Consider the following 21,173-nt stretch of genomic DNA (forward strand, 5'->3'; position numbering starts at 1 on the left):
AGATAGTGTGGGGTTTTTAGCGAGATGCTTTCCCCGGGTTACATACTGTGTTAATGTGTGAATGCTCTTGATGTTTTATTGTTATTGATGCTACTATATTGATGATCAACATAGAGGAGCTTATGTATTGTGTATGTATTCCGCAATAGTACATGATCAGGATAATATCTGTTGAATATGTGTTAAATTATTCAAAATTTATACACATTACTTGTTAATGGACATCGATTGAAAGTGTATAAGAGGCCTCTATCAAAAAAGAGTTCATTGACAATATCAATAAGACAGTGATGATGGTGGAGCAAGTTCCAGCTCCTCACTCATCAGGGCACTGAAAAAGAGAAAAAAGAATAAGGATTCAGGTGAAAACCTCCATGAAGCGCCTGAGTCCCATATTTGGGTTGAAAACCTCATGAGACGGCCCAAGGATGAGAAAAAATGAAAAAGAGTAAGAATATCCCTGGGTGAAAACCTTCCTTGAGGCACCCAGGGCATATATCTAGGGTGACAGCCTCTCTGAGGTAGCCTAGGTGTTTTTAAAATATATATATATATATAATAATAAAAGAAAAAAGGAAAATGGCATAATTTTATTTGCAGGTGGGTGAGAAAGACAATCAAGGAGCAAAGAGAAGATCCAAAGGGAACCCTGCCTCACATATATTCATCTCCTCCACTCCTTACCATGCATCCCTCCATCAATTCCATTGTTTTTCACTTCATTGCTTCAATTCAGGTGAAGATTATGTTTTCTACAGGATCCCCTGAATGGTAGATTGGTTAGGTCCCCAAAATTCATTCTAGACATGATCTAACCCCTCACCTCATCCATTACCATCATCCCTGCATCCACACACACTCCTACTCCCTCTGTCCATTCATTACAACATCCTCACAGCACCAGCCAACAACATGGTCAAGAAATTCTAAGGGAGACACCAAACATTGCCAAGTGGTAATCCAGGAGCTACACAGCAGCAGCAACATCAGATCTCCAGTCACAAACACCTCCAAAAGCCAAGAAACCATTAGCAGATAGTAGAGGAGGAAGAAGAATGACCATGCAGCAAATAGACAATGCAACACCTCTAATCTTTGACAACTGCAGCATGGCATCAAGACCATAGGTAAGTATCCCACTCACTCACTCATATGCATCATTTGATCAAAAGTTGTAAAGGTTAAGAGGTAGTTGGTTTGTAAGTGAAAAGGTGGCCAGTTAACTTGGCCACCTTCGTTTATTCATCACATACAAAGCAGGGTGTCCTCTCACACGTGGCTGCAGTCAACTCAAAGAACAGAGGAGGAGTAGGACAAGAAGTGGTTAACTATGGATTTAACAACTGTGGGAGCTGATTTCGAGGAGAGGGAATGATGAGGTGGTATAAAGGGAAACAAAACATCATTTTCATGCATTCATGCATTCCACCTCCTTGAAACTCCCTCACTCAAGTAGCTCTCATAACTCTGGCCACCCACTGGAAGCAAGGATCCATTGTTCTGCAAGAGAATTTCTACAGGAGCATGCACAAGAATTCCTACAGAAACAGTCTACAGAGGCAGTCTATAGGATAGGCAGAGAAGGGTTCAAGAGGGAATATCACCATTCTAAAGAGGTAGGATCTAAAAATCCATCCCCATTTACAAGCAAATGAACTAGAAGTGCTCTAAAATCTAGTGGATTACATACACAGGAAACTCTATTTTCTCCTAAATTTAAAATTCTTATGTCACACCTCTCATTTCCTCCTCAAGCCCCACAAGAAAGATGACAGGAGTGTTTAATAGGTGAAGAACCCATAGAGGATAAAAATGGAGTAAAGAGGGATAGTCTGCCATACCCATGGAGTGAGGTAGGCTACCAACTCATCAAATACATCTCATGTGAGGGTAGATACAATGTTGTTTATGGCTACCATTTTAGGATGCTTGAAGAATTAAGATTTGGGGTAGAAACACCAGCTCACCAAAGACTCAACATACCCTATTTTTTGATGAAATCACTCATGGACTCCAGCAACAAATTAAAGAAAGGAAATTCCCAACAGTTAGTTCACCATGGGTTGATCAGGATCCTCATTGAGGATGCCCTCCAAAAACCTCAGGATCCCTATAAAATGGTCAGTCTTCAGAGACTTACCAGCAGAGGATGAGATGGATGAAGAAGAAACTAATATAGAGGAACATGATGAAGCAAAAGAGAAGGAGGATGATGCTGAAATAGAGAGGAAGAAGGCATTGAAACAGAAGGGGAAGAACATAAGGAGGAGTCACCTAGGGTGTCTCCAGAGGCCCCTGAGAGGATAGCTGCAGGAAAGGGAAAACCAACTAGCATATATGGCTAGCCTCTCCTTGGAGGCCATCCAGTGTAGGATGCTAGCTAAATCCTATGCTCTTTACCTCAGAGAACAATGGCTGTAATTTCAAATTAAAACACTAGCACAAAGGGGCACCCTGCCATTTCAGGACTGTAGGCAGTTTATTGATCTTTGTGATCAAAGTGCACTAGAGGATAGGGCCAAAATGGCTAAGTTTACTTACACAACATGGCGCTCACAGACATGAATATTTGGGATCCTAATGTAGAGCTAGGAGATCTACAATTAATGGCTTTGGCATCATCGATGAACCATGAGAAGTCAAGGGCTGCAGAGATGAAAAGAATATTGGCTAGAGAGCAAAATGAACCTCTTTTCATTAGAGGTGAACGATCAAATCCCATGGCCCTAATCAGCACCCATAATCTAATTGCAAATGATCCTCAACTGGCACCTAGATATCTTGCTGCCCAAGAGCAGGCAATTTCACATTTTAAGGATATGTTTAGGCTGCTAAGAGATGATAATATACATGCCTACTAAAAGAGATGGAACACACTACCACACAACTTGAAGATCAGAGAATATCACTTCCCTCAAAGGTTGAGAGAGGTGCTCAACAAGACAACTATGTATAAGAAATCAATGCAAAGGTTGAAGGTCAAATTGGATAGGCCTAAAACTCAGTCCACTACTACTCCTAGGGATGCTAGAAGGGAGAAATGGAGAAGAGGAAAAGAGGCAGTGGGAAGAAGTAGAAAGGAAAGCAGGCTTCTACAAACAAGAAGAAGAGATCACAGGAGAAGCATGGCTGTCAGAGAGGCTACCAGAGTCATGAAGGACATGGACATTGACTAAGTTTCTTAGAGGATGAGCAACACTTTCAGCAGGGGGTGATGATGAGCCTCATCATTGGGTAATTATATGGGCCTTAGTTGGCCTTAATTCACCTCCTAACTTAGTCAAACCAACTATTCTCACAACTTATTGCATACTTTTGGTTATATTTTGTTTATGAGATGAGTTAGAGTTTGATATTTTGCTTTGTGGTCTAATGTGCATGTAATGCAGGAATAAAGGATAAAAGCAAGGAACTATGGCAAATACCTTAGTCAAAACTCGAATGGGACAATGGAGAGGAATTATAGGAGGTAAATCCTCCTCATTTAATACCCCTCCATTCGAATATTCCCCATTAGCTCAGAGTGTAAACAACCAAATCATGAGGACTAGAAGACAATCAAGCAAGTGAAAAGGACAGAAACTAGATTATCTTGAGTGGGGAGCCAAGCCTCCCTAATTTGGAAGGAAGTCGTTAGAGACTTCAGATGTATAAGTAGAGAGGCTTAGGACCTCAGTAGGATTTGGATTTTTATTGTAAAAATCTACTTTATTTCTGAGCTGCAAGACTTGTGATAGTTTTGTTATGTAATCCATGGTTTTTATAATAAACATGAGTTTTGTTTTGATCCAGCACTGAGTTAACTCAAAGCGCTGAAGCTCTTGGATTAGGGCCCAACCTGAGTAGCCAAAGCTCCTCTTTATTGTACATGTATGATAGCATAGATTTCTGGTTCTGTTCATTTGCTTAAGTAGCTTCCTAGTTCTTTTCATTTGCTTAAGTAGCTGCATTTTCATTACAGCAGTATAACATAGATTTATGGTTTAATTGTTCATCTTCTTAAGCAACTGCATTCCCAGTATAGTAGTGTAGAGTAGATCGATTGTGCTTTAGTTTACTTCTATTTGTGCCTTCTTTTAGTTAGTAGGTTAGCTAGGAGGAAAATATCACCATAAGGTTGTCTACAGGTGTCTCAGCCTCACCTCCTCCCTCTGGGACCATGACTTAAGGAAGAGACCCTTCAACAACCCAAAAAACATAGGTTTCTAGTTTTTGCATGAGCTTTGGAGTTTTTTGTTTGATGCAGTTACTTGTTACGCCTCACTGTCGTATTTTTCCATTACTCTCGGTCCACCCTCACCCTCACTGGTTTTTTTTAGTTGTTTTCATTTGAAACCTCCTTCAGCACATTCTTCATGCATTGTTTCCTCACCGTCTGATCCACAACAAACCTGACCAATCACCATCTGATTCATTAGTTTAGCCAACGAACATCACGCACGAAGTCTTCCACCTACTTTATGCACTCTAACCTCCACCATTGATCTGTCTCTTGATCCAACAAGTATCGCATCACCTCAATACTTTATGTGCCCCAATCTCCACCGTCGATCTGTCTAGCCTGATTCGATGGCTATCGCGCAATCTCGCGAAGATTCTTGCATGACTATTATTCGCCCGAGAGCACGTGAGAAAAGTGGTTTTCTCATGCTATGTGTCGCTTAGTTAGGCTAATCGCGTGAAATTCAGAAATACAACTTACAACTTTGAGGGTGTGCGAGAAACTGCTTACCGCCTTTGAAACCTGCTCCATCATTTCCGCACGTTTTCTTCCCGCGATACAATCTCCACTGTTCATTTGCCAATTAATCATGTTCATCCATCCATTCCCTTAATTCCTCGCAATAAGATCTTCTCCGTTCATCTGCTTCGTTACCATGTTCGTCCATCCATTCACTTAATTCCTAGCAATAAGATCTTCGTCGTTCATTTGCTTCGTTACCCTGTTCTTTCACCTATTCACTAAATTGCTCGTGATAAGATCTTCGTTGTTCATCCTGTTCAATTCCCTATTCATCCATCTATTCACTTAAGCCCCCGCAATAAGATCTCCATCATTCATCTTCTTCTCATTGATCGATCCAACGGTTCTTATGCACTGCTGCTTCCTTACGTCCTCCTTTCATTGATTTCGACCTCTGATTGCTTTTCCGCTTGAAAACCGATTTAGCTTAGTTTCCTTGCTTACACCTTCATCTGGTTTTGATGCTCTTTACTTCTACAACTTAGATAGCAGCATTAGGTTAGTGATTGATTTAGCAATTCTACTTAGCATAGTTGTTTAAATTGGCTAATTAGTTTATGGTGTGGGTTAGCATTACATGTTGTTTTCGTCAATACTACAGTAGAGTAGCTCTCTCTTAGAATAGATTTTATATTCTTCCATCAAAGAATGAAGCTTCTTTTGAACCTATAGAAGTCTGGCTTGGAACCCCTGGGGTCTCTTGCCAGATGAGCAGTGACAACAGGTAGGACCTTCACTTTTACTTGTGCATATAGCATTGTCTCCTCCAAGTTTGTATAAACCCCAGGTTGATAAGTAAAGTTGGTAGCCCTAGGAGTTGTAGCATTCTTGTTGCAATACCTAGGCTCATCAGTGGTCATAGGTAAGATAGAAATGACACGATTATTGATGGAAGATTGTTGGATACTTTGGATAGGAGAGGTCATTGATACAAGTATTATTCTAGTTCTGGTTTGGACAAGAATCATGATCGTCATCGTTATCACCCTTACAGGAGAGGTGATAGGGGATACTTTCCAGATGAGTTTAAGAAATAAAAGCCACCTAATTTTGACGGAGACTTGAAGAAATCAGAAGATGCATAGGCTTGGATACTTGGGATGAACAATTTCTTTGAGTTGAATGAGTACACGGAAAACATGAAGGCCATAATTGTTATCTTCAACCTGAAAGGTAAATCAAATATCTAGTGGGAATATGTGAAGCGGGTTAGAGACATCAGGACAGAGGACTTGAGTTGGCATGAGTTTAAGAGGATTTTCAGGAAGTAGTACTTGTTAGAAAGGTACTACAAAAGTAAGGCCAAATAATTCTATGAGTTAAAGATGGGATCAATGATAGATGAAGAGTATACAACGATGTTCCTGGAGATATTGAGGTATGTACCGTATCTTAAAGATGAGAAGACTAAAGTTCAACGATTTGTCAATGCTTTGAAATTAGCACTTAGAGATCGGATTGAGTTTGATGAACCTCGGTCAATTGAGGAAGTTATTGGGAAATTGAAGCATTGCTATGAACAATCAAAGCATAAGAATGAATCCAATCAAGGATGGAAAGGGAAGGATAAAGTTAAAGGTAAGGGAAAATGGCATCCGAAAATAACAAGGCCTCAGAATGCAGAAGATAAAGAAAATTTGGCACCACAAAAGAAGCTCAATGTAACTAGACAAAGACATGGGTCACAACAACATCATAGAGGTGATGGTACTTGATGGTTGGAGTGTTGGACATGCGATAAGGAACACCTTAAGAGGGATTGTCCATAGAATCAAGGTGGTAGGCCTCAAATACATAGTGCACAGGAGGCACAAACTGTTGGGGATGTTGGTCAGAGAGTTCCTCGTATCTATGCAACAATGGATAATAGATAGGCATAATATCAGACATATATCATTGAGATGGACAGTAAGATTTGTGATCAAGTTGTTTCTATTTTGATTGACTCTGGATCTAATTATACTTACGCTAGTCCTAACTTGGTGGATTTTGTTTGAATAAAGAAGTGCATGCAGAATCTTAGTTAGTGCAGTTGGCTATAGGTACAAAGAAAAGAGTTCATCATTGGGTAAGAGCTTGTGCATTTGAGTTGAATTGCATGTGTACCGCAACACCTTTGAATGTATTTCTGTTAGGATCATACAATATGTTGTTGGGAATGGATTTGTTGTACCTTTATAAGAATAAGGTGTATTGTTATGACACAACCATTAAGTGCGTGGATGAAAATGGAGAACCAAGAGTATTACAGGGGAAGAAGAAAGCCACATCAGTTAGGATGGTGACATCTATGCAAGAAAAGCGCAGTCATAGAAAAGGGTGTGTGTTATTTGCAGTGCATATTTCTAGTGACAAAGGTAAGGAAGTTGAGGATGCAGATGTTTTGAGAAGGTACCTAGTTCTACAACAGTTTTAGGATGTATTTCTTGCAGAGATTTTAGAGTTTCCACCTCACAGGGAAGTAGAATTTTCTATTGAGTTAGTGCCAGGGGTAGCTCTAACATCAAATGAACCTTATAGGATGAGAACACCTATGTTGGTAGAGTTGAAGTTGCAATAGAAGAATATGTTGGACAAGGGATACATTAGGCCAAGTGTATCACCTTGGGGTTCACTAGTATTGTTTGTGAAGAAGAAGGATGGTACTCTTATATTATGCATTGACTATAGGAAGTTGAACAAAGTGACCATCAAAAACAGGTATGCATTTTCGAGGATTGATGACTTGTTTGATCAGCTTAAGGGAGTAGCAATGTTTTCAAAGATTGATTTGAGAACCGGATATCATCAGGTACGCATTAAAGAGGAGGACATTTACAAGACAACTTTATGGACTAGGTATGGTCATTATGAGTTTGTTGTAGTCCCATTCAGTTTGACTAATGCTCTAGGTAACTTTATGTGTTTGATGAATAGTGTGTTGCATCCCTATTTGGATAAGTTTTTTATTGTGTTCATTGATGACATATTGGTATATTCTAAAAATGAGGAAAAACTGTTGAGCATTTGGCAACAGTGCTAAGGTTGTAGAGAGAGCATCAGTTGTATGCTAAGCTCAACAAGTACAGTTTATTTCAGACCGAGGTACATTACTTGGGACATGTTGTCTCCAAGGAGGGTATAATTGTGGATCCAGAGACGATAAGAGCTATCATGGAGTGGGAAACTCCTAGGAATGTAGATGAGGTGAGATATTTCATGGGGTTAGTAGGTTATTACATGAGGTTCATCAGGAAATTATTGCAAATTTATTATCCTATTACATCGTTGCAGAGGAAAGGTAAGAAGTTTGAATGGACAGAGGAGTGTGAGACCAGTTTTTAGCAGCTTAAGTAGTTGCTGACACATGCACTAGTGTTAAAGATTGTAGATCTGGACAAGGAGTTTGTAGTATGTACAAATTCTTTCAAGAGAGGACTTGGTGGAGTCCTTATTAAGGAAGAATAGGTAGTGTGTTATGAGTTAAATAAATTGAATGAGCACGAGGAAAACTATCTTACGCGTGATCTTGAGCTATTAGTGATCATACATGAATTGAAGATGTGGAGGCATTATCTTCTTGGAAGGAGGTTTATATTGATGAATGATCACAATGGTTTGTAGTATCTATTTGACCAACCAAATCAGAATGGTAGGCAAGTTCGATGATTGGCCATGATCAGTGAGTTTGATTTTGATATTAGATACATCAAAGGAAAGGAGAACAAGGTCGCAGATGCTCTTAGATGGCGGATACAGGTAAATCATATAACAACTATGAGTTCCTATGGGATAGATCTATAGGGTAGGATCTTGTAGGAAGGTCAGCAGGATGTCAGGTATATGGAGATTATGCATACGTTGTAGCAGAGTACAGGTATAGGTACAAGTACAAGTGCAGGTGCACAGGGTGTGGACTATTCTCCCACAGCAGATAGATTGGTCAGGTTTAGAGACAAGATATATGTGCCAGATAGCAATGAGCTCAAGAAGGTGATCATGAGGGTGTTTCATGTGAAACCATATTCTAGTCACCCAGGCTACCAGAAGACATTGACCACAGTGAAGAAATTCTTTTATTGGTCGAATATGAAGAAGGATGTAGAAGAGTTTGTGGCTAAATGCTTGGATTTTTAGCAGGTGAAGGCAGAGTGTAAGCATCCAGGTGGACTGCTACAGTCGATTGCGATTCCAGAGTGGAAATGGGAGGTAATTTCCATGGAATTTATCATAGGGTTGCCGAGGACAGTGAGACAACATGATTCCATCATGGTAGTGGTGGACAGGTTGACAAAGGTAGCACACTTCATTCCAGTGAAGTCTACATTCTTAGCTAGTGATGTAGCACATGTATTCATTAGAGATGTGGTCAAATTGCATGGAGTTCCAAAGAATATTTTGTTAGACAGGGATGCAAAGTTCACTTCCAAGTTTTGGAAGGAGTTGTTTGCAGGTTTGGGCACAAAGTTGGCCTTCAGTACAACTTATCATCCACAGACAGATGGACAAACTGAGAGGGTTAATAGGATATTGGAGGACATGTTGAGGACGTACGTGATGCATCAAAAAAGAAAGTGGGAAGAGTATCTTCCATTGTTAGAATTCACTTACAATAATGGGTATCATGAATCTTTGAAGATGAGTCTATTTGAGGCATTGTATGAGCAGAGTTACAATACTCCCATCAGTTGGAGTGATCTAGTTAACAAAGTGTTGATTAGACCGGACATGTTTGTGGAAATGGAACAGGAAATGTAGGTAATCAAGAAGAATTTGAAAGTAGCACAAGATAGGCAGAAGAGTTATGCAGATCAAAACAGGTTGTTCAAGGAGGTCTAGGTTGGGGAACATGTGTACTTATGCATGAAACCAAAGAAGAGTTCCTTACAGATTGAATCATGTGCCAACCTGGCACCCCAGTTTTGTGGACATTTTAGGATTATTGAGAAGATTGGGCCTGTAGCCTATCGACTTGCACTTCCTCCGACAGTGAAAGTCCATGATGTTTTCCATATGTCCATGCTTAAGAAGTATGTTAAAGATGTTGATCATGTGATTGAATGGTATGTATTGCAGGTGGAGCCAGATGGAGAATTCCAGCTAGAGCCTCAGTGTATATTGCAGAAAAAGGTGATCATGCTCCAGAACCGACCAATCGAGCAGGTTAAAGTGCAATGGAAGCAATTTGGGCCCGATGAAGCTACAGGGGAGATGGCAGATCAAATGCGAGCTATGTATCCTTCATTGTTTGCCTGTTGAGGCAAAGAAGTTTTAGTATGATGTTTGGTATATGTTTTGGTAATGTTTGGTATATGTACATATGCATATGGATGTAAATACCGTCATGAGCTATGTTATAAAGATCAAATAAGTGGTATGGGTGTCATGTCAATATAGTTGTAATGTTGTCATGTTGGTTTGCTTTTTCGCAAGATGATCATTGTAAATACTACATCAAGCTATGTTATAAAGATCCATGTGAGGTATGTTTGCATATCAGCAATTTTGCTGAGGTATAGGTGTGGTTTAACATCGAGGATGGTCTTCCCCGAGGGGGAGGGTTTTGTAACAATGCTAGAGAAAATTCCATGTAATAAAAGTTAATAAAGGTAAAATAATAACCACACTGATGGGACACTTATTCCAAGTTGAATGTTGGGCAAGACATCCTAGTGTGGGTTTTCATTTGGTTTCTTATGGCTAAAGAAATTGGCAAAGGAAATGGCTAAGGCTTTGGAAAGGAAAAATGACATTTTTGGCAATTTTATTTATGAAAATAATGGAAATTAGGAGAAAAGGAAGGTGAAAGGTAACAGTTTGCATGTGCGGAGGAAAATGAAGGAAAATAATGGAAAATCAAGAAAATAGAGGCCTAATGGAGAAAAAGGATTTTCAGGATCAACGAGTACCTTTTTTTTCAGTTCCATTTTGGAGCTCTCTCATTATTCTTTCTCTTTCTCTCACTTTTGGACACAAATTTTTCTTCGAGCACTTTGGCATTGGATCAAGAAAGGAAAATAAGGCAAGAGGATGGAAGGAGCAAGCAAGGAAGACTGGGATCAAGCAACTACAACAAGATTCTTTGTAGGTATAGATTTGCACGTGTGTTTTCCTTGCTATATCTGTCATGCATGGTATTTCATGTGGTTCTTTGTTGTTATGGCATGGGTTTTACCAAGTGTGACAATGTTTTTAGCCTAGCCTTTCCATTTTTGGATAGCCATGGTGTTATGGGGTTCTCATGTTTTGGTTGATATGGATTTCTGGATGGATTCAAAGTTAAGTGAGGTGGATCTCTGAATAATAGAACACATGGCCTAGTAACCCCTGAATCAGACTGTGGGTTGCGGTAAAGCCAGATTTTGTGTTGCCTCGGTGGGCCTAGGAATCCTTGATGGGTTAATTGTGGGATATATGGTAAAGTTTAGAGGCGGTTTCCCTTGATTAGGCATAGGAATCCTTACCGATGAATGGTGGTATATACAATAAATCCTAGAGGGTGGTGCCTCCGTTTAGGGCCTAGTGATCCCTAGATCGGAGTGTGGATTCCGGTAAAGCCCGAGAGACTAAGAGACAGGAAAATTCCTCACAGTGTAGGTGGAGAAATCCAGTGGCATCCATGCTTGTTTTGGCCTAGTGATCTGGTGGAGATCACGGTAAAGCCTATTATTACATGTTTATTGTGTTTGCTTAGTGATTTGGGATGGATTACAATATAGCCTGGTTTCTATTAATGAGGGTGAGGTGGTTTAGCCTTAGGATGCCTTGGTTGGTTCTTTTGGTTTAAGTCCCACATTCATGCGTGGAATATGGCGTGGGGGTGAATGGATGAAGAGAGAATTGGCTCAACCATTCTATGGTCAAGTGGAACATGGTAGTCCCATCTTGGGTTCAATCTTTCATTCAGTAATAAGAGGTTCTTCCATGATATCTTATGTATAAATATATTGGTTTATATGTGGATTCTAGGGCTAATGTATCCTTGATATTTTTGTGTTATTATGCTAGTTATAAGCATGTATTATGAAAGTGATGATGTATGGATTTCCTCATGTTTTGATTTGTAAATGATTGAACAATGTATCCATGACCTAATAGATGATAATGCAATGAATGATATAAGGGAACAATGCTTCTTAGTGATTCTCAGATAAGTATGAGACCCTTATGCTCATATATGTTGTTTACTCTTGTATATTACATATTTGTGATATGTTTGACGAAATGCCTCTCATGGCTAGTAGGGGTCCAGTCAAGGGCTTGTTCAAGTAATTACATTTGTATCATCATTCCATTGTTATCTTTCACTTTTGAAGGTGTCATTTAGTTGTGGGTAGTGACTTGAGCTCTGGGCTTGAAAAGTGGCTCAAATCTTGGGGACGCATGTTGGGCCTCCAAAATGTCTTCAAATGACATCCACTTTCACCTTTATTGCCACCATTTCACTCACATGTCACAACTCCATAACCATATAACCTTTCTTTAGCCACCATTTTCATAAATATATGGGTTAGGATTCATATTTACCAAAGTTATTTATTTTGTGTTTAAAGTGAATTTATGATTAAAAAACTAGGAAATTAACATGGTTTCATGTATCTATATATGTGGCTTGAGTTTCATGACATGTGTAGGTCATTTGGAAGCTTCTAAGGCACCCTTATGTGGCCTCCAATGCTCAAATTCGAATTCCCTTCAAAGGAGATTTGGATAAAGGTCAAAGAAGGATATGTGTCCTATTTGGATTGTAACTCTATGAGGTGTCTCATTGTTTCTTATTTGGATTAGAACTCTATGAGACACTTAGGGGATATGTGTCTCATTATGAGGTATTTGGTTGTAACTATATGATATTTTAGTGGATCCTCATTAAATAGGGTAGCTTCTTATGTTTTTGTATAAATAGGAGAGCCTTCTCTTTTGAAAGGCATGTGTAAAGTTGGAGAAATGCTCATTTTTAATAGAGAATATGGAGCTTATACTTGGAAATTTGAAGATTTAGTTTTGCTTGCAAATGGATCTTCTTCACTTGCCATCCTCATACACCATTGGAATGGCCATCTAATGATTGTGAGATTTAATTGCTTTTATAGATTAAAGTTCATTTGCTTTCTTAGTATTAGTTTTAGAATGACTGTGTAATCTTTGCTTTTCTAAAAACATTTCAATAGGGAAGATTTATGTATTTTCTAATTGAATTAAGTTTGAGGCAATGGCTCATAGTTATTTAGTTTCCTTTCATGTTCTGTTATTTACTTTCTTAGATTAAACCATCAATTCATTGTATAATTGAATAAAGGATCAGGCCAAGAAGGTGACTTCAAATTGGGTGATTGAATGTTCAACCTATGCAATCATTGAGATTTACTTTTTCGTGCTTTTATATTTGCTTTTAAGATCCTCATTTAATTGCATTAACTAATATTCCTAAAGATCATTCTAAGAAATTGGTTTAATCATATTTCAAGATTGAATGGTTGAATATTTGATACATGCAATTACTGAGTTATTATCTGCAAAATTTACTTGCTTTTCTAGGACATTAGAAGTTAAAGTATAAATAGTTGCTTACACATCATCTCAAGAAGGTAACACTTCATAATTGAATGTTGGAGTAACTAAGCATACATTAGTTGTTTTTGATTTCACAGGTTAGTTGAATTTCATTTTCATTATTTGATTTCATAGATTAGATGAATTGGTTTTTGTTATTTTGTAGTTAGATTGATCTAAGCTGAAAGACAATTTCTAGCACATACAGTGCACACATGCTTCACAAGTTTACGAATCCCCTGGGTTGACAAATTAAATGATAGGCAATCACTTTTCCCCAACAAAGCATGCAAAACACTGGGTAGAAAAGTCCTTGGAAGCTAGCATACCACGATGTGGGAGTGTCCAAAGCCTTCTGGATGCATGCATACCCATATCAAGGGAGCGTCCACAAGTGTAATGGTTCAAAAACTCAGTGGGACACAGGGGTTGGTTACCCAAGATGTTGGGATGGTTCCTGGGAGTCTTGTTGTTGATGTGGAAGGTTTTTATGGTGTGTTTCCATCGGTTTCACTTCCTTAAGGTGAATTAGGAGGTTGAATCATATCATAGTAACTTCTCGTCACATGTTTACCCCGGTTGGACGATTACTTGGGTAAATGAGGGAGGAGGGTGTTACAGTAGGCATTGATTTACATGTGTGTTTTCCTTACTAGATTTGGCATGCATGGTATTGCATGTGGTTCTTTGTTGTCATGGCATGGGTTTGTCCAAGTGTGACAGTGTTTTCAGCCTAGCCTTGCCATTTCTAAATAGCCATGGTGTGGTGGGGTTCTCATGTTTTGGTTGAGCTGGATTTCCGGATGGATTCAAAGCTAATTTAGGTGGATTTCCAAAATAAAGAACACATGGCGTAGTGATTGCTGAACCGGACTATGGATTGTTGCAATGCCACTAGCCTAGTGACCCTTAAACCAAACCATGGGTTGCGGTAAAGTCAGGTATTTTATGCCTCGGTGGGCCTAGGAATCCTCAATCGATTAATGGTGGGATATATGGTAAAACCTATAGGTGGTTTCCCTTGATTAGGCGTAGGAATCCTTGCCGTTGAATGGCATGATATACGGTAAAGCCTAGAGGGCGGAGTCTCGGTTTAGGTCCTAGTGATCCATTATGGATTGTGGTAAAGCTTGAGAGAATAGGAGACATGAAAATTCCTCAAGGTGTAGGTGGAGAAATCCGGTGGCATCCATGCTTGTTTTAGCCTAATGATCTGGTGGAGATGATGGTAAAGCCTGTCGTCACATTTTTATTATTTTGGCCTAGTGATATGGTGTGGATTGCGATAAAGCCTGGTTTCTATTGATGACGGTGTGGTGGTTTAGCCTTGGGATGCCGAAGTTGGTTCTTTTGGTTTGAGTCCTACATTCATGCTTGGAATATGACACGGGGATGATTGGATGAAGAGGGATTTGGCTCAGCCAATCTATGGTGATGTGGAATGTGGTAGTCCCATACCGGGTTGGATTTTGCATTGATTAATAAGAGGTTCTTTCCTTGGTATATTATGTGTAAATGTATAGGTTTATATGTGGATTCTATCATTGATGTATGCTTGATATTTTGTTGTTATTATGCTGATTATAAGCATGTATTACGACAGTGATGATGTATGGCTCTCCTCATGTTTTGATTTGCAAATGAATGAATAAGGTATCTATAAACAGATAGATGACAATTCAATTAATGATATAAGGGAACAATGCTTCTTAACGATTTTCAGATAAGTATGAGACCCCTATGCTCAGATATGTTGTTTAAACATGTAGATTACATATTTCTGACATGCTTGATGAAATGTTTGTCATGGCTAGTGGGGGTCCAATCTAGACCTTGTCAATGTTTTTGCAAATGTATCATTGTTTTTTTATGTAAATTCATTTTTGAACCTGTGATTGAGTTATGGGCAGTGACTTGGGTTCTGGGCCTGAAAAATTGGCACAAATCACAGAGTCGTAGGCACATGTATGAGGAGAAAAGTCCCCATACGCACACATGCATTGTTGTGTGAGCATTTGGAGCCTCCAAGACGCACCCTTTTCCACATCACGAGAGCATCCAGGGGTTTGATGCATTAAAATTTCAGTTGGTCTCAGGGGCTGGTTACTTGAGTAGTTGGGATGGCTCCTGGGAGTTCTATCACTGATGTGGAAGGTTTTTGTGGTGTGTTTCCATCGATTCCACTTCCTTAAGTTGACTTAGGAGGTTGAATCCATTAAAGTGGCCTCTTTGTGCATATTTACCCCGGTTGTCCAGTTACTTAGGTAGATGTGGGATGAGGATGTTACAATAAGCCCCCTCATGACCATGAAAACATACACATAAATCATATCGTCATAAACAAATAGGAATATCACATTCTTCCAATGATAACACAATCACTGTTATAACATATATCAGACAATATTCATCATTCATGAGGAAAAATATATGTATACAAGTAAATACACTTATATATATAACTTGAATGTCTGGAAACTAAGGGGGGGAATTCAAATCTCCACCCAACCATAGAATAGCTACAATGCAATCTTTCTTGCAGTTTACCACCCTTGATCTAGATTTAGAGTCTAAGGAGTTAATTGCTTAAGGGAATTCACACTAATAATCAGTCAAACAAATAATCAAGACGAGAAGTTCATTGTCTAGGTGGTTGGTCAACTACCTCCAGTAGTAAGCACCACCCTGACCCTCTTCCCCAACCGAAATCAATCACAGGGATTCACCCAAGGCTTAGTAAAGTATTTTTTAGTTCCAAGAGAATGAATGCACTATATAAATGGTTTATCAACTGGATTTTCCAGGCAAGTATTGTATGAGTCAATATCCCACTATCTAGGTGGTTTATCAACTTACTAAGCAAGTGCATAAGTGGTTTATCATCCCCTTTTTAGTGAGCACCTAGGTTTCTTAGCCTACCAAGTGGTTTATTAGCCTTCTATAAATCACCCCAATGATTTACTTGCTCCATGAGCAAGCACTAAGTGATTCAACCCTCCACTAAACCTTCATTGGCCAATCAATCACTGACACACACCATTGGCCTCAACAAATCATCAAGAACGTTGGATTAATTATAGAGCACTGGCTAGAGAATATCATTTATCCCTTACAGATCCTTGTCCACTACCACTCCCATCACTTGTGTTCTTTTGTGTTCTTCATTCACTGTGTCTTCCTACTAAAATCTCTCCCCCCACATTCTCTATATGCATAACTCCTTAATTTTGTCTCTCGTTGGCCTCCTTTTCTTCATGTCCCTTCACTTATGTGTTGACCACACCAACACGCCCCATGATAACAGGGACATTATGGGCTTGTCCTTCACTCATGTGGCCCATACACAATTTCAATTTTGCACTAGTAGGGCCATAAGTTCATCAAGGAGATAACTAGTAAAATAAACACAGTGGCTTGGGTTTACACTCAGCACAAGAAAATTCTCCTCCTCATACCACTGAATCTATGTTCACTCCTCTAACCTAATAATTATTTACATTTCCACATTATTTACATGAATTACAATTCATAGTGACATTTACAAGAGGGGTAGCAAAAAGGATTGTTATAGACCCCACCCTCCTTAGAGGAACATCGTCCTCGATGTTCTATAATAGAACATAAAAGTTGAACAACTAGCTTTATATACACATAGCTCCTTTTATATATATTTACAAAGTAAACAAAAATGGGTAAGATACCCTCATTTGATCATCCATTTCCCAAGTGGTTTCATCTGGTCCAAAGTGCTTCCACTACACCTTGACTTATTTGATTACTCAATTCTAGAGCATGATCTGCTTCCAATCCAGAATGTACTATGGTTATGGTTGGAATTATCCCTCAAATTCCACCTATATCACAGACCAATCAACAACATAATTGGCATCATGCACATACTTTTTAAGTAAAGAAATTTGGGAAACATCATGTGCTTTCACTATGGGTGGCAAGGCTATTTTGTATGTCATTGACCCCACTCTTTCCAAAATTTGAAATGGTGCATAAAATATTGGTGTTAACTTAGCACATGATCATATTCTCATAGATCTCTTCATTGGCTTGATGCAGAGATAAACATGTTCCCCCAATTGGAATTCCTTATGCATTCTTTGTTGATCTGCATCGTTGTTTTGTCTGTCCTTAGCTACTTTCAATTTCTGCTTGATAACAACTACCTCATGTTCCATTTCCTTCAACATATTAGGCCCAAGGACCACCTTGTTCACTGGATCATTCCAGTTTATGGGAATGTTACATTTTCTTCCATATAAAGCCTCAAAAGGACTCATCTTCAATGATTCCTAGTACCCATTGTTATAAGAAAATTATACCAAAGGTAGAAAATCTTCCCACCTCTTGGGCTAATGCATGATATACATTATTATCATGTCTTCTAGCACCCTGTTTACTCCTTTAGTTTGTCCATATTTTTGACGATGATATGCTTTACGAAATGTTAACTTTGTTCCCAAGCCAACAAACAATGCTTTCCAAAACTTTGAAGTGAATTTGGCATCTTGATCTGAGATGATATTCTTGGGTACTATACCATGCAATATAAATATTTATTTCATGAAAATATGAGTAATATCAATTTCCTTGTGGGTGGACTTGACAACTATAAAATGAGTTGCCTTACTCAACTTTTCCACTACCACCATTATGGCATCATGTTGTATAGATTTCCTTAGTAATCTTGTAATGAAATCCATAGAGGTTACTTCCCACTTCCGCTCAGGAATGGGGATTGGTTGCAACAATCCCTCTGAATGTATGTATTCTACTTTCACCTATTAACACTCCAAGCATATGACAATGTACTCGGCAACATCTTTTTTCATACTCGACCAATAGTACATGTTTTTCATAGATGTTATCATTTTCCTATAAGAAATATGACCTAAATAAGGTCTTTTATGAAACACGCTAGAGATGAGATTCTTCAAGTCACCCATGTAAAGTATATACCATCTACCTTTGAATTTCAATATACCATCATCTGTGAGTGAGTAATTCTTGCTCAATGTTCCTCCTGGCTCTTGCTGCAAGTGTTTCTTCACTTGTTAGTGTTGTTCATCCTGAAGCAATGATTCTTTGATCCTTTCTTTAATATCAACTTCACAAGTACTAATGGCAATCATGTGAGCCACTTGTAGCCTTTTGGTAAGTGTATTTTCTACCTTTTTTTCCATGACTTTGATATATTTTATTTCAAAATAAAACTCACTGATCAAGGCTAGCCACAATGCCTGTCTTGCATTCATCTTCAACTGGTCTATTAGATACCTCAACCCTCCATGATATGACATTAAAATAAACTTTCTTCCCTACAAATAGTGCCTCCACATCTTTAATGCATGCACTATTATTTCTAGCTCCAACTCATGAGTGACATAATTTTTCTCATGCTCATTCAACTTCCTCTATTAGTAAAAACCTACTTGTCCTTTTTGCATTAGGATTCTACCGAGCCCCTCTTTACAATAATCGACGAAAACCACAAAATATTTTCTCATATCTATTATTATCAATGTTAGTGCATGTGTGATAAGATATTTTAATTGCTCAAAACTGGTTGCACATTTTGATGTCCATTGAAATTTAATTCCTTTCCTTTGGAATGTTGTGATTCGATGTCTGATCCTTGAGAATTTTTTAATGAACCTCCAGTAATAATTGGCCCATCCCATGAAGATTCTAACTTCTATCACATTCTGAGGAGTAGGCCACTCCATGAAGGCTTTGATCTTCTCATGATCTACTACCACTCCTTCCTAGGAAACAATGTGTCCCAAGTACTGAACTTGTGACTGGATGAAATCACATTTGTTGAATTTGGCATAATTCTTTTGCTCTCTCAACAATTTCAACACCAATTTTAAATCTTCTTAATTCTCTTCCTTGGTTTTAAAATAAATGAAAATGTCATCTATAAATACCAACACAAACATTTCCAAATATGGACTAAGAACGTTGTTCCTCAAACACATAAAGGTTGTTGCCAAGCATTGATGAGTCCAAATGGCGCCACCACAAACTCATAATACCCATACCTAGTTTTAAAATATATCTTGTGGATGTATTCATTCTTAATTCATACCTAATGGTACCCATACTTCAAGTCTATCTTAGAAAATACAACATCTCCTCTCAGTTGGTCAAACAAGTCATCAATCCTACGAAAATGATACTTGTTCTTTATTGTGGCTTTATTTAGCTTCCTATAGTCAATATACAATTGTAGTGTGCCACCTTTCTTTTTTCACAAATAACATCAAGGATCCCTAGGGTGACACACTGGGCTTGATGTATGCCTTGTCTAGCATATCCTTCAGTTGTAATTTAAACTCTACCAATTATGGCGTGCTCATGCAATATGGAATTTTTGAAATTAGCATTGATCCTGGCAACAACTCGATCAAGAAATCAATTTCTCTTATGAGTGGTTATCCTAGAATATCCTCAAAATATATTTCCATATTCTCTCAACATTGGGTAATCTTTCATTTCATCTCTACTATCCTCTGGATTAATGGTCACTTGGATCGCATACAAGGAACATACTTTTCTATTGCACCTCTTCACTTGTAGCATTGATATTTTCCTAATATTAATAGGCTTATTTATTCCTTGCAACATTACTCTCTCCCTTACATCACTAAGAAATTTCAATGACTCGTCGTAGCAATTGATTTTAGCTTTATGGCCGCTAGCCAACCCATGTTGACTAGCACATCATATGCACCCATCAGTAATAGATTCAAATCAATTGATGTGGGTTTATCCTTTATTATCACTCGGCATGATCTCACCACATATATAATTCACTTTTTGGTTCCTATAGCTAGCTGAAGCAACCACGATTCCCTGTGGGAACTTTTCTGTAATGCACACTTTTCCATGAATTTTGGGCTAACATAGCTAAAATTAGAACCTGGATTAACCATAATCAAAACATATTGGTTAATGACCATACCTTCCATCTCAACCATTGAAGCTTAGTGATCGACCTACATGTTGTCCAATGCAACATAAATTTCTGGCATGTTCTAAGCCACATCATTCATTGCCTCTTCTTCTTGTACATTATACATCCTTGGACCATTCTATTGTTGATGAGGGAAATCCCTCCATAAGTGGTTTTCTCCACATGTCCAACATTGTATGGGTCCTCTTTTGAACCCCTCGTCTTCCTCTCTTGCATGCTAGAAGAATAGATCTCTACTAGCAATAGTATCTTTTTGCTAAATTTCAACCTTGGTAGGAGTGGTAAACTTTACATTCCTTCCTCCCGGTTGATGTCCTGCAATTTTCTTCCCTTTTCCTCTAAAGTTGGGCATACCTCTTGCTTTCTAATCAGTTCTAAGCTCAACCTTATGCTTGGACTATTCATAGAAATAATTTGTCTTTTGGATGGTGTCCTCCAAGGTTTTTGGCTTGTCAAACTCTATTTTGTCCCCTGTGAGCCTATGGTAGTCCACTGAGATACTTTTGGATCTTTATCTTCTCATCCTTCATGTAAGGCATATATCTAAGAAAATCCAAGAATATATTGGTGTACTCATCAACTATCAATTTCCCTAATTTGTGCTCATGAAATTCCTTGACCTTGTTGTCATAGTACCTTTCAAATAGATACTTCTCTTGGAAATATTTCTCAAATCTCCTCTAGGACATATCCCTTTCTCTAATGTTGTTGAAATTCCTCAGTTCCTCCCATTAGATATTAGTCTTACCTTTCAAGTTGAAAATGGATATTCTTTCCTTCATATTCCTAGAATAATCATGCTTCTTCTTCCTCAATATTCTTCACCTACCCATCAAATGTAGGAGGTTTTTCCTTCTTAAAATTTTCTAGCATAAAATCTCTCTCTTTTCTTTGTTGTTGGCAATG

The sequence above is a fragment of the Pinus tabuliformis genome, chromosome 7 (assembly GCF_031772625.1).
Source record: "Pinus tabuliformis cultivar Carrire ecotype Pingquan chromosome 7, CPIR1, whole genome shotgun sequence".
In the NCBI taxonomy this organism is placed as follows: Eukaryota; Viridiplantae; Streptophyta; class Pinopsida; order Pinales; family Pinaceae; genus Pinus; species Pinus tabuliformis.